Raw genomic sequence first — 12,915 nt, forward strand, 5'->3', positions numbered from 1 at the left:
ATGGTGCATGTGTAAAATCTCTCTGCCACTGTATTGCTCTTCTTCCACAGAGGACAGCAGAGATCCATTCATTGAGGATCTATCTATGCTTCTTCTGGTTTGCCATCAGGAAGCTTTTTGTAAGGAGTTATCCACTTATAAATGTAGGCCCTCAAGCCAATATGAAATTGTGATGTGCTTTTCTCAGAAGTTGGATGTCAGCCATATTTGAATTGCCTTAAATGAAAAATGTCTAGAGGAGAAGCAGTAATGAGAGATTCTCTTTGGCTGGAGATGTTGAAATGTGTGAATACCAGAGGCCTTTCTAGAACCAGGTTCTGAGGGGCTTTCACAATTATCACTCATTTCATTCACTTTTAGAGAAAATTTTTACTATAACCTTATTCAAAGTCCATTACAGTCAATATAAAAAATCCACTGACTCCTGTAAGCTTTGGATCAAGCCCAGAATAAAAGGCTTCTTAATTTAGATCTCCAATTTTCATAAGAAGTTATTTTATAGCCATTTATATATGCAAATTAAAACACTGAATATTATGGTTGCTGGGAATCTTGGTGACTGTTTACTCCAGGTAGTTCTCAAATTTCTTTCATAACTTGTGTTATTGCCCTCTAGAATTACAGAGAGAAATCTTTCATCTAATTACTAGACTATATGTGCAAATGCTGTCAGATTTAATTAGTATTTTTCCCCCTTGAAATGATGAACAAAGCTCAAGAAATTTTAGATGGATCATGTTTTACACATATTGCATTAGCAATCCAATGCCTTTCCACAAAAGGTATTATAGCTGCATCTCCCCAAAGGATTAACAAACATGGGCTTGGCCTGTAATGAGTCTATTGGTGCACACAGTTAAAAAGGCCACATCTAAACGGCACAATGGATATTACTGAAATCTGTATTAGCATCCACCTGAACTGGTCGTCTATATACTGTTGCACAGAACTATACTAAAATATGAGTTTAGTCAGTAAAGAAACACAGATGTACTGGTATCCTCAATAGAATGGTTCAGGAGCAGAATTGATGTCAATAGATTATGTGAGTCTATACTTTATGTGTGTATATTGGTTTGTTTACAGTGTGTGTGTATATATATGTGTGTGTGTGTGTTCATAGACACACACTTCAGGTTATCTACTAGTAAGCCTTAATCTGGATTCTCCATCCCTTACCATAATTTCCATTTTCACTATCAGTTACATGTGGGAGGTGCAAAGTATATACTATAAAATGGTCTTTGCAAATGCTCCTTTGGTATACCTGATGGATCTAAACAGGAATGAGGTCAAATATCTTCCCATAGGGTACCAGGGAGAGATCACACAACAGGAAATACAGTGTGTTTTTGATAGAAGTGAGGTGCTTTTCTTTACTTCTAGAGTGCACATTCATGACACAAATCAGTCTTCCTTGACTAAAGAATAGGGCCTGACAGAAGAATGAATATTTGGTTCATGTCCTTTTGGGATCATATGAACTTCTTTTCTTGATTCATCCTTATTGGCCCTTAACACACCTATTAGTGCAGAGTAGCTCATGGACAGCAAATTTGTACCCAGCCTTAATGTTTACTCTCTTTCAACATGGTACTGTACAGGTATTGCCTTTCTCAAGATAGGAGTGAAGTTTAGGTGTCTCTGAAGGACAACTCAGCACACCAACTAGTGATAGAAGGAACCAAGTGTACTAGTTAAATTTATATTCCTAACTTTTATACATTTTAAATTCATTAAGATTACTTCCATCCAAGCACTATGCTTTCAGAAGTAGATTTGCTTTAAAGCTGTATGCAAGGATACAGCCCACCAGCTTCTTACGGAGACAGGTCCTTAGAGAGACACTTGATACTACATTGTGTAGTATGCCAGTGTAATCCATGTCATGATCCATTCTGTTTATGACACTTTTCTCAACAACCTATATTCTAGACCCCTTATACTTTTGTTGAACTGGAATCAGAGACTTCCACTGGGTTTGCAACCATTTATGAAATCTGGCCCAAAGATTCAAGTCAGTGACATAGTTATATGTCAAATAAAAGGAAGATCTCTTGACCTTTTAGAATTTTCATGTAAAAGTCAAAGGTTGCAAGATAATGAATAAAAGGTTCCTTTGGGAAGCCAGGAAGCACAAAACCTGATTTCTCTACTGGTGCTTGAAAAACACAAAAAATGCTTTAACAATGTTATTCTGAGTCAATGTAATGTAAACCGTGTCCTACACAAAGAGTTTTTTATGTGTTATCTACTCTACCTTGCTGAGAAAAGGTATAGTGATTTGGACTGCAATTTAAGCAGTTCTCTTAAAAGAGCCTCTGTAGATTCAGGAGAAGAAATTCACTGTATGGTTAATATCATTTAACCTTTTGATCTTTCCATTCCCTCCATCTGCTGGAGGGTCAAATACCAAGTCTGTCTCAGGTAAGACACTTGAAACTCATACATCTTTGAGTAACTAAGAAGGCTCAAAGAATCCAGACCCAGAAAATGCAAAGAACTGGAGAAAGATAGCTACGTCTTAAATGAATCCCAGTAGGACTGTAAAGAGTAGTCAGCTCCTCAGTGCATCCCTCATATTTGATAGGTAGGTTCATTACAGGACCATAACACATGATTTTTCCAATATTGCCTAGAAATCTAATAATCTGCTCAAAGACAGTCTTGTACAGACTTCCATATGGTTTGAGAAGTTGACCTCAGTGTTAGTGGCAGGATGGTTAGATGTTGGAAATACCAAACATACAGTTATTAATTACTCACAGGAATTAATTACATTGGAAAGTCAAACATAGTGGGAGAGGTTGCTTAGTGAATTTCTGCTGGAAGAACATAAAAGTTTGCATAGGAAAGGTGTGCAGGCTAGACTGAGAGTTGAATGAACTTTTCAGATTCGGTACATTTTACAGAGTATCAAGGGAAAATTTTAGGGTCTAATTAACTTGACTTTGGCTTTTTAGTGGTCTACACTAGGATAAGATAAATCATACCATAAGTATATTTATTTCTGCTTTGACAAGAGGTGATTAGGTCAACTATAAACAGTTACACCATCCAAGTCTAAAGTTAGGTGAAGTTAATATTTCTCCTAGTGATTTAAGGCAGTATCACTTGCTGTCTCAGCGATGCCAACATTTATGACCTCTTTCCTATTTCTCTCCTAAACGCGAAGGTATTTTCCTTTGAGCAATATCTAGGGGGAAAACTCTGTTCTGGAAAAATATGTAAAAAGGATTCAATATTTCAGATTTTTTCTTCACAAATACTCTGTCTGAAGGAGCTGCCAGGTGATAATAGTGAGGCAGCCGGGACACAAGGGCAAGTTACTACTACATCTGTTAAACTATTACTCAATTTCAGGCACCTGTGCCAGAGAGACTAGCTAGCTCACTGCATGTATTGATCCCAAATAAATTCTATTGATTTAAATAAAGTTTTAGCCTAGTTGCAGATTCAGACTCTGCATTTAATCCCAAGGGCTGGAGGAGCTGAAAATCTGACCTTTGAAGGTGAGTGGGATATGAGTGAATCTGCACAGGGGCCCCAGTTCATTGTCTGTCCACAGGCTAGTAGCAACTACTATTACAGTATGCTTTTGATCTGAGCTGTGCATGTTGGGAAAAATCAATCCATCTCCCCTGGCAAGCAGAGGTACATGTTGGTAAGTTTAAAAGGTGAGTAAGCTCACCAAGTTAATGTTTCAGGCAAGGCAACAAAAAAAAGCAGGTGAAATTTCTAATGCCCCAAGGAGAAGAGGGTAAACTTCAGTTACCTGAGTATAACCCCAGTTTCAGTATGTTCTTTTTAAAAAAGAAAGTTAGCATTAGTCTATTAACATTAGCCTTTTGCATAGGCAGGCATATGCTTCACATAAGCCCCATATCTGTGGAGGGGTCATGGTGCCCAGTTAAAGGAACCATCCTAGAGATCATATTTATCACATTCAGCTGTGGGAAGTATGGGAAGTCACCGTTCCCTGTTCCTCATTTGGAGGCTTGTCATGCCCTTGCCACCTGGTCCTGATCATGCAGTGAGGAGGTACTCTCCCTCTATGACCCACCCTTGGAATTTCATGCGTTGCCTGTATCACATGGTTAGACAATTTTAAATCTCCAGGCCACACACTTGCAATATTGATCTTAATTTTCAAGAGCCCAGCTAGCTATACAATAAGGAAAATAATTTTGTAGAGCTGGGCTGGATGGAGGCAAAAGGATATCAAAATGAAAGCAAAGAATTATCCAGCCTGATTTAGAGTTGACATCCTCAGGCTATTGCTCGCTAACTCTGCACTGCAAAGGAACAAAACAATTCCCTTGTTCATCCTCGAAACTAGTTTTATATTCTCATAACAAACTACTTTTCCAACAATCCAAGCACTCTCCTACTGGGAAACATTATCACCTGAAAAAAATTTTGTTCCATGCCTGTGAGTCAAACCTTCAAAGCTTTTCATAGGTGACCCTGTAATGGGGTGAAAAAAAAGCTGACAGATCAAGCAAGAAAGTACTCAACTTCCAGATGAACAATACACAAAAGGCATACAAAAGAGTCAGTAACTAAAGACAAAACTAACACAGAACAACTCACTCCAGCCAGGGTTATTTTCAGGCATTGTCTACACTAGACAAATCAATTGACTGTAATGTCCTTCAGCTGTTGGTAAGTGCTCTTGAGTCCTAACAGATTTGCTACAGTCAACTTTTCAGTGGCTATCACTGATAGTTCTCCAGAATTTGTGTGTCTGGGAGAGTTCACTCCACTGCTGGGGTAGATAGTACACATTCCACTACTTTACCATCTGCAGTGGCAGAGCATCTCTCATCTATTTTCTTTGCCTGTCTTGAAGCCATCTAACCACAGCCATGGTATAATGTGTTTTACAGAACCTACCTTGGGAGTTATTTTCTTTTTTCAATAAGCAGTTTCTGGTACAGAAGTGCCTTTTTTTACTTGTCAGAAACCATCTAGTTCCTTCCACTGTCACCGAAATCGGGAATCAAACTCCTTAACACCAATGTAGTATTAAGAAGCAGGCATTCTTTATTACGGCGCCAGATGCACGGGGGATCATTCCACCTAGTGTGCATACTGCAGGTTACATCAGCTGAAACTTATATTGTCCAGTTACATACATATGCATCAAATTTCCCGGAATGACCATGCATATTCATTCTATTTCCCGGAACTAATTATCATATTTGTGTGGTCATTGCGCATGTGTCCTTGAGCTCCGAGGGGCTTCTGTGGGGGATCTCTGGTGGTCCTTGGTGGTCGTACAGGTGTGTCCTTTAGTTGACCCCTTCTTCTGGACATGCGCAATCCCACCTTGCTTATGTAACTTGCTCCCCTTCTTCATGGTGCATGGTCCCTAACAATGATTTGGCACCCTTAACACAAACCAATTATTCTAACCAACCTCGACTCTTTGTCAAGATGGGCTGGGGCTGTACTGGGAACATAGTAGCATGTCCGTACTACTCCTTGTCCAATTGTCTTTGGGCATAGTAGCATATCCATAGCCATAGGTGTACAAACACAACATTAAAGCATTGTCTAACCTGCTCCTATCTCTATGTTGCTTAGTTACAAAGAACGAACTAATCATTTTGGTTACATCTGGTTACACCACTGTCCCTTTCTTCATCTCCAAGGGATGAGGAGCTTTGCCAATTCCTCGAGTATATGGCACCTCAGCTGTGCTAAGGAATATTGACTTTTTTTCCCCAATGACTGAGAATCAAAGGCTGAAGAGGGGAAAGGCCTGGAGACAAAGCCGCAAACTTCTGAAAACTTAGGGAAGTTATAATGAAAAAGGTATAATATCAGAGTGAGACCATCTGTCCTCAGTCCTTCCCTGAAAATCCATGGCTGCTTGAAATCACACCACTAGTTCAACAAGCAGGCAGCTTGTGATAACTGAAATGCAAGATTGAGAAGTTTGCATGTAACAAGTCCATTTACACTGATGCCTTTTCTTTTTTTTTAACCTTACTTAAGCTGCCTCTGTGCATCCAGTCTGGAGCTTTGCAGAATCAACTCTTCAAGAAATGTTGCTAGTTCTGCCATTTATACAAGGTACAGACAGAGACTTGCATCTCTTCCTCACTTTCATGGTTTTACAGAGGTTAGAAAAGGGACCAGAACGCAATGGTACACTGTACTGATTCTTCAGCCATGTTTTCTTAGATTTTCATAGGTGGGCTGTAACTTAAATAGGACTTAAAAGGGCTTTTGAATTGTCATCTGGACAATGGAAATGTACTAAAAGAAAACAAAAATTTGACATTTTCATTATTTAAGTCTCTTAAATGAAGATCTGATTTTGTTTTCATAATAATTGAGTGGGGCACATAATCATTGCCATGTATATTATAGAATGGCTGGAAATTGAAAAAGATTTTATTCCAGGCTATTTTGTTAATACTGCTCAAGTGGACCTTTTGCTGATGTTAACATCATTAAACTCAGACGTGGCTCCAGGGTACTCCCATGTGTGTTGGATGGAAGATATTGTCACAATACATAATCCTTCCTTTAAGTGCCACTGCTGAATCTTTGTAGTACTTCCCATGCAGTTTCTACAGTGAACACAGGCCTCAGAGCAATGCAACCATCACTTTTTCCATGAGTGGAAAGTGGGAATTGCACCTTTGCTTATTTTCACCACTGTCCTCAACATCATTTGAAAATCCTCTTTAAGCCTTGGCAGACATTTACAATTGTAGCTTGAGTTTTCGCAAGAAAGGGGAAAAAACATAACATCTCAACATGAGCTCAAGCCATCTTCCATACAATCTTGATAGACCAGGCTTGAGCAAGACCAAACATAAAATGGGGCAGTTTTCCTGTAGTTATTCCTAATTTTAGCTTCTCCTGGCAGCCAGGAAGGTGAACAGAAAGTTGTAGCTCATGGGGTTCAGTGGAGCCTGTGCTTCAACCATACGCAGTAGCTAGTGTGTTGTAAATTCATACGCTAATCTAACTTCCCCATGTAGACAAGCTGTGAAAGCAAAACCTACTAGGAAAGTATATGTGCATATGGCCACATTGAACTGAGGCCAAACTGGCTGCTTAGCTCTTCAGAAAGCAGAGCACTTACTTACTTACAAAATGTTAAGGCAGAGTACATCAAAAACATTACGCATACACAGGCAGTTCCCCAGTTAACACTATGGATACCTGGGCCTGACAGCAAGAGACACTAAGGAACAGCACAGTGATTAAATCTAAATCCCACTTTTTTTTTTTTTATTTGGAGCTTCATATTGGTGAAAGAGGAACTGACCGGTTTTGATTTTGAACCAGACCAAGTTTCTGTGATGTTAAAACAGTACTTTTGTGCCCAAGTAATACAGTTATGACAGACTAAATCAAACAAAAATAATTTTATTTGTGCTATGCTTCAGCCTCTTTGATGTTGCTCCAATAATATGAGTACTCCACAGAGATGCTGCAGGCCCTTTGTATGAGTAATTAATTCACTGTACCCCTAAGACAGGACAGCTGTCATATCTGAAATGCTGTGGTCTTCCCATGTACCTTGTCCTGGTTTCGGCTGGGATAGAGTTAATTTTCTTCCTAGTAGCTGATATAGTGCGGTGCTTTGGATTTTAGTATGAGAATAATATTGATAACACGCTGATGTTTTGGCTGTCGCTAAGCAGTATTTACATTGGTCAAGGACCTTTTTTTTTCCCCAGCTTCCCATGCTCTGCCAGGTGCCCAAGAAATGGGAGGGGGCACAGCCAGGATAGTTGATCCAAACTGACCAAAGGGCTATTCCATACCATATGATGTCATGCCCAGTATATAAACTGGGGAGTTGGGGGGGTTGCGATCGCTGCTCGGGGACTGGCTGGGCGTTGGTCGGCGGGTGGTGAGCGGTTGTATAATTTTATTTTATTTTATTTTATTAATTTTTTTTTCCCTTTTTTCCCTCCCTTGGGTTTTGTTCCTCTTTCTCTCTCTCATTGTATTCCTTCTCATTATAATTCTTCATTATTATTATTATTATTATTTTGTTCCAATTATTAAACTGTTCTTATCTCAACCCACGAGTTTTCTTACTTTTGCTCTTCCGATTCTCTCCCCCATCCCACCGGGGGGGAGCGAGAGAGCGGCGGTGTGGTGCTTAGCTGCCGGCTGGGGCTAAACCACGACAGTCCTTTTTGGCGCCCAACGTGGGGCAGGAAGGGTTTGAGATAATAACAGATTAACCAGAGTGTATTAAGGAATTCAGATCTGTTAGTAGTTGTGGGACGTGATATTGATCCATCTGTTCCTAGCATTGGTTTACCTGATCTGCACCATGCTCATTTTTTTGCTGTACATGTTAAAGATTGGTGTTGGATTTTGCAGTTTGCTGTGCTCTGCTTTAATTGGTGATGTTTTGCATGTGAGATTTGTTATTAAAACAGTGACCTTGGGTTTATTTTGGTATCTAAGTGCTGTACTGAAACCGTTATTGTATGTCGGGTATCATCTTATGGAGACAATTCGCAATTATACCTCTTCCTCTGAGAGGTTTTTTATGGAGGAAATGCAGAATTGTACCTTCACTACTTTCTTCTACAATGCTTCCTCCTTCATTACAATAACTTTTCAGTATTTTGAACAACCTTGGGTAGTTAAGATACTTCTATTGGTATTGCTTGGGAATATTGTTTCGATCTTGTCCAAGGTTAGTAAGCAATTTAAGAATATAATTCAGAGATCTGCCCCAAGACTGGATAGTTATGAGTGGCAGGGTGTGTGGGATAGCATGGGCAAATGCCTAAGTTATTGGGCACCTCCAGTGTTTTGGAACTTCACCCCTGAACAAGTGCAGAATCCTGAAAAATTAGTAGAATATTTGGAAAAAGTATGCTGTCACCCTGGCAATTCTAGGGAGATGCAAATCACTGCAATGTGCTGGGGTCTGGCCCATGCCTACCGAGCCCTGTTCAACACTATTCAAAACCCTCAAGGATCCGGTGACAAAATGACAGGCACTGCAGCTGCTCCAGCCCCCCCTGCGACAGGCACTGCGGCTGTTCCGATTACCCCTGAGACAGGCACTGTGGCTGCTCCAGCCCCGCCTGCAACAGGCACTGCAGCTGCAGCTGCTCCAGACAACTCCGTTACAAGCATTGCGGTTCAAACAGGGAACGAACCCGTGTCAGTATCAGTCGCCCCTATACATAAAAAGAAATCCTGGAAGCGAAAGTCAGCTCGTTTAGAAAGGGAAGATGAAAGAGCAGGGCTATCACAGGGAGAGGAAGAGGAAGAACTCGTAAATGAGACAGAAACCACCCGATCCCTATCCCTAAGTGAGCTGCGAGATATGCGAAAAGATTTCAGCCGTCGTCCAGGGGAACACATTGTCACCTGGCTGCTCCGATGCTGGGATAGTGGGGCCAGTAGCCTGGAATTGGAGGGTAAGGAAGCCAAGCAGCTGGGATCCCTTTCTAGGGAAGGGGGCATTGACAAAGCGATTGGAAAAGGGGAACCAGCCCGCAGCCTCTGGAGGCGACTCCTGTCAGCTATGAAGGAAAGATATCCCTTCAAGGAAGATGTTGTATATCGCCCTGGGAAATGGACCACCATGGAGAAAGGTATCCAGTACCTGAGGGAATTAGCTGTGCTGGAAGTGATTTATGGTGACCTGGACGATGTGCGGTCACCCACAGATCCAGATGAGGTCCAGTGCACAAGACCTATGTGGCAGAAGTTGGTACGAAACGCACCACCGTCGTGTGCCAACTCATTGGCAATACTGACCTGGAAAGACGGAGACGGTCCAACAGTGGATGAAGCTGCTAGTAACCTCCGGGAATATGAAGAAAGTATCTCTTCCTCCCTTGTCTCAGCTGTGGAGAAACTGTCCCAGGAGTTCCAACGGTTCAAAGAAGATATGTCCTACTCCCCACCTATACGGACCAGTGTCTCAGCTATTAGGAGTCAGCGTTCTTCTGCTCAAGAGAGAGGATATAGAGGGTACACACCACGGGGCACCCTATGGTTTTACCTGCGTGACCACGGAGAGGACATGAGGAAGTGGGATGGAAAACCTACCTCAACCCTAGAGGCACGGGTACGTGAGCTGCAAGGAAAAACAATCACCAAAGGGGGTTCTTCCAGGAAAATTGCTGCTCCGGTTTCCAGTGGACAATTCCCCAGACAGAGTAAAAGGGCTGATCTTACTTCTGATTTTAATGAAGAAACTCCTGACTTGTATATACAAGAAATGGGTAATGAATATTATGACCAGGACTAGAGGGGCCCTGCCTCCAGCCAGGTGGAGGAAAGGGACAACCGGGTTTACTGGACTGTGTGGATTCGATGGCCTGGCACATCAGACCCACGGGAGTATAAGGCTCTAGTAGACACCGCTGCACAGCGTACCCTAATGCCATCAAGCTATATCGGGGCAGAACCCATCTGTATTTCTGGAGTGACAGGGGGATCCCAACAGCTGACTGTCTTGGAGGCCAAAGTGAGCCTAACTGGGAATGAGTGGCAAAAGCACCCCATTGTGACTGGCCCAGAGGCTCCGTGCATCCTTGGCAGAGACTACCTCAGGAGAGGGTATTTCAAGGACCCAAAAGGGTACCGGTGGGCTTTTGGTATAGCTGCCTTGGAGACAGAGGAAATTAAACAGCCATCTACCTTGCCTGGTCTCTCAGAGGACCCTTCTCTTGTGGGGTTGCTGAGGGTTGAAGAACAACAGGTGCCAATTGCTACCACAACGGTGCACCGGAGGCAATATCGTACCAACCGAGACTCCCTGATTCCCATCCATGAGCTGATTCGTCGACTGGAGAGCCAAGGAGTGATCAGTAAGACTCGTTCACCTTTTAACAGTCCTATATGGCCAGTGCAAAAGTCTAATGGAGAGTGGAGACTAACAGTAGACTATCGTGGCCTGAATTAAGTCACGCCGCCCCTGAGTGCTGCTGTGCTGGACATGCTGGAACTTCAATACGAACTGGAGTCAAAAGCAGCCAAATGGTATGCTACAACTGATACTGCTAATGCGTTTTTCTCAATCCCTTTGGCAGCAGAGTGCAGGCCACAGTTTGCTTTCACTTGGAGGGGTGTTCAGTACACTTGGAATCGACTGCCCCAGGGGTGGAAACACAGCCCTACCATTTGCCATGGACTGATTCAGACTGCACTGGAACAGGCCGAAGCTCCAGAACGTCTGCAATACATTGATGACATTATCGTGTGGGGCAATGCAGCAGAGGAAGTTTTTGAGAAAGGGAAGAAAATAATCCAGATCCTCCTGAAAGCCAGTTTTGCCATAAAACAAAATAAGGTCAAGGGACCTGCACAGGAGATCCAGTTTTTAGGAATAAAATGGCAAGATGGACGTCGTCAGATCCCAATGGATGTGATCAACAAAATAACATCCATGTCTCCACCAACTAGCAAAAAGGAAACACAAACTTTCTTAGGCGTTGTGGGTTTTTGGAGAATGCATATTCCAAATGACAGTCTGATCGTAAGCCCTCTCTACCAAGTGACCCGGAAGAAGAATGATTTAAAATGGGGCCCTGAGCAATGACAAGCCTTTGAACAAATTAAACGGGAGATAGTTCATGCAGTAGCCCTTGGGCCAGTCCGGGCAGGGCAAGACGTAAAAAATGTGCTCTACACCGCAGCCGGGGAGAATGGCCCTACCTGGAGCCTCTGGCAGAAAGCACCAGGGGAGACTCGAGGTCGACCCCTAGGGTTTTGGAGTCGGGGATACAGAGGATCCGAGGCTCGCTATACTCCAACTGAAAAAGAGATATTAGCAGCATATGAAGGGGTTCGAGCTGCTTCAGAAGTGGTTGGTACTGAAGCACAACTCCTCTTGGCACCTCGACTGCCGGTGCTGGGCTGGATGTTCAAAGGGAGTGTCCCCTCTACACATCATGCAACTGATGCTACATGGAGTAAGTGGGTTGCACTGATCACACAACGGGCTTGGATAGGAAACCCCAATCGCCTAGGAATCTTGGAAGTAATTATGGACTGTCCAGAAAGCAAAGATTTCGGAATATCGCCAGAGGAGGAGGTGACGCGTGCTGAGGAGGCCCCACTGTACAATAAATTGCCAGAAAATGAGAAGCAGTATGCACTGTTCACTGATGGGTCCTGTCGTATTGTAGGAAAGCATCGGAGATGGAAGGCTGCTGTATGGAGTCCCATATGACAAGTGGTAGAAACTGCTGAAGGAGAAGGTGAATCGAGCCAATTTGCAGAAGTAAAAGCCATTCATCTGGCTTTAGACATTGCTGAACAAGAAAAGTGGCCAGTGCTCTATCTCTATACTGACTCATGGATGGTGGCAAATGCCCTGTGGGGGTGGTTACAGCAATGGAAGCAGAACAATTGGCAGCGCAGAGGCAAACCCATCTGGGCTGCAGCATTGTGGCAAGATATTGCTGCCCGGGTACAGAACCTGGTTGTAAAAGTACGTCACGTAGATGCTCACGTACCCAAGAGTCAGGCCACTGAGGAACATCAAAACAACCAGCAGGTGGATCAGGCTGCTAAGATTGAAGTGGCTCAGGTGGATCTGGACTGGCAACATAAGGGTGAATTATTTATAGCTGGGTGGGCCCATGACCCCTCAGGCCATCAAGGAAGAGATGCAACATAGAGATGGGCTTGTGATCGAGGGGTGGACTTGACCATGGACACTATTGCACAGGTTATCCATGAATGTGAAACATGCGCTGCAATTAAACAAGCCAAGTGGTTAAAGCCTGTGTGGTATGGAGGGCGATAGCTAAAATATAAATATGGGGAGGCCTGGCAGATCGATTATATCACGGTCCCACAAACCCGCCAAGGCAAGCGCTTTGTGCTTACAATGGTGGAAGCAACCACCGGATGGCTGGAAACATATCCTGTGCCCCATGCCACCATCCATAACAC

The sequence above is a fragment of the Ciconia boyciana genome, chromosome 4, assembly GCF_034638445.1.
Source record: "Ciconia boyciana chromosome 4, ASM3463844v1, whole genome shotgun sequence".
Lineage (NCBI taxonomy): Eukaryota > Metazoa > Chordata > Aves > Ciconiiformes > Ciconiidae > Ciconia > Ciconia boyciana.